The 2669-nt window shown below is 35.9% G+C and overlaps 1 long non-coding RNA gene across 1 annotated transcript; it reads left to right on the forward strand.

The window, feature by feature from the left end:
• The first annotated feature begins 904 nt into the window (after positions 1-904).
• On the forward strand, positions 905-2422 carry LOC117438268 (uncharacterized). The gene is made up of 4 exons (XR_004550678.1): positions 905-1240; positions 1600-1734; positions 1823-1941; positions 2028-2422. It is a non-coding gene; the product is annotated as an uncharacterized lncRNA (long non-coding RNA).
• Positions 2423-2669: the final 247 nt, after the last annotated feature.

The raw sequence follows: 2669 nt of genomic DNA on the forward strand, positions 1-2669 counted from the left end.
GTGTTGGAATGATGCAGCTTTGCAAAAATGACAAACTGATGTTTTGACATTGCTAGAATATGTGCTTGCATTTCCTAAAAGGATTTTCACTCTTTTTGTGATTTTTGTGTGTGTGTGTGTTTGTTTTTGTCTTGGGGGGGGAGTTACTGTAGTGGCAGTCATCTTGTGTCAAAGAAAACTGTTTAAGTCATGCTCCTAGTTAACATATTCCTCCACAATAGCAGTGAATCAGAAAGACTATATGAATTTTATGTCTAGCTCTTGGTTTTGTTGGTATTTTTAATACATCTGTAACATCTGTTTTTTACTCTTAACACTGGTTTTGACCTTTGTAATTCCTGTCTCTCCAGGTTTGCGAAGTCTACAAGCTTCATAGCGAAACTTTTTATTTAGCACAAGATTTCTTTGATCAGTTTATGGCAACACAACAGAATATTTTAAAAACACTATTGCAGCTTATTGATATCTCTTCTTTATTCATAGCAGCAAAGCTTGAGGTAAATATCTCCAGCTTTACCTAAGCATAAAAATGTGTATGGACAGACAGCACACTTGTATGCTAGTGGTTTTGGCAGGCTTTATAGAGCTTGTTGCTATGATGTTTCAGCTGGGAGACTTTTTTTTTTTTGTAATTCCTTTATTAAGTGTCTAAAATTAAGACTAGCTATCATCACAGTATATCTTTAATTTTAAAAGGATAATCTTTTCAATGTTAAAACAAATCTGATTTTTTTAATTGCAGTTGCTAAATGAGTTTTTTGGCTGGCTGTATATACAGAGACCAGCTGTTGGAATTCTGTTGTCAACGGAGTGCCTACTGGATGAGAGTCTGAGCTGTTCTTATTTACTAGAACAAATTGAACTGTTAAAACACAGTGCTTTTTAAGTACTTACTGTTTGTCTTTTAAGAGAGCTATTACTCTTCAATCTGTTCTTCTCAAGCAAGGGGTAAGTAGACTTTTCTTCAGGACATAAAAACTTTATGTCAATTATGATGCCATCTCAGTGATACTGTAGTCAAACATAATGCATGTTGTACTGATCCATTGAAAGTGAAAGGTGAAAGCTATGAGCAGGAAGGTTGAACAAGAAATTCATGGTTATTAAAGGCAGAGAACACCATGAGTGTGTGTATATCTTTCAGGAAATTTATCCACCGAGGTTGCACCAGTTTGCCTATGTTACAGATGGAGCTTGTACAGAAGATGAAATCCTCGGTATGGAATCAATCATTAAGAAGGTAATATTTCAAAGTGGAATTATTTCTGCTTTAATTTTTAAAAATATATAGTGTTATCAGACTAAAAGCAGAGAGCCTCAGTTCATCTTATGTGCTGCTAAGAGGCACAATTTCTCTAATTAGAAAACTGTTCTCTAGGTAACAAGTGATTTAAAGCATCCACCAGTATGTGCATATTAACAAAACTAGTTGTTCCTCACCCTATCACCAGGAAGAGGTACAGGAGAGGATTAGATTTGCGTTTCAAAGATGCCTTGACCAACTGGAATTACAGCTTCTGATTTGGAGTAAATAAAATTGCATGGTTTAAGTTAAGACCTTTATCAATAATGAAGTCTTATGAATGTTTACTCTTTCAGGCTCTTAATTGGAACTGAAATCCAGTGACAGTTGTATCATGGCTGAACATTTACATGCAAGTTGCATATTTAAATGAGCTTTATGAGGTATTGCTACCACAATATCCACAGCAAATATTTGTACAAACAGCAAAGGTAAGACTGACTTCTTCCTTCAAATGCTATTTCACCTGGAAAGAAAGTGTTCTTGTGATAGATTTATTAATCATATGTTGTCTTGTAGCTCTTGGACCTCTGTGTGCTGGATGTTGGCTGCTTGGAATATACATATGGAGTACTTGCAGCTTCTGCTTTGTATCTGTTCTCCTCATCTGAGTTGATGCAGTTGATGCTGAGTTTCAGGTATTGACATCTATAAGTTAAGTCTAAAGTATTTACAAACATTAAGTCTTCATTTGGGCAGATAAGCATAAGCATTTGTCTTTCAGGTTATGAATGGTGTGAGATAGAGGAATGTGTGAAATGGATGGTTCCATTTGCGATGGCTATAAGGGAAGTAGGAAGCTCCAAACTCAAACACTTCAGGCATATAGCTCCTGAAGACTTGGACACTATACAGATGCACATAAACAGCTTGGATTTGCTGGTATGCATGTGCATAATGAAGACAAAATCTGTCTGTGAAATCTTTGTCTTGTTTCTTCTTTGGTTAGAACATATAGTAAACTGAAGTGAAGCATTACCAGATGGAGACTGAGTGTATTCAGATGATAAAAGGCACACAGTTGTACTCCAGTTCCAAAAGTCTTGGGACAGAGACTTGTCTTGGGACTGACTTTTTTAGTATAAAAAGGTGATTGTGACTTAAGTCTCTCATCTTAAACAGCATACAGTTACCCTGGAAATCAGAAGCTTATTTCTACCCTCTGGAATACTTCAAATACTATATGTTATACCTTTCTTTATAGAAAATACAGGTTATGCAACCTTGTCTGAATAAAAGAAAATAAAGACTGATCACTTGAGACTGATCTTGTGGGACACTTATGTGGCAGTGATGGTTAACGAGAAGTTGAGCAAGAGTAGGTTTTAGCATGAGAAACTTGCAGAGGATCAAAATCTTGTCCAGC

Source organism: Melopsittacus undulatus (assembly GCF_012275295.1).
Source record: "Melopsittacus undulatus isolate bMelUnd1 chromosome W unlocalized genomic scaffold, bMelUnd1.mat.Z SUPER_W_unloc_4, whole genome shotgun sequence".
Classification (NCBI taxonomy): domain Eukaryota; kingdom Metazoa; phylum Chordata; class Aves; order Psittaciformes; family Psittaculidae; genus Melopsittacus; species Melopsittacus undulatus.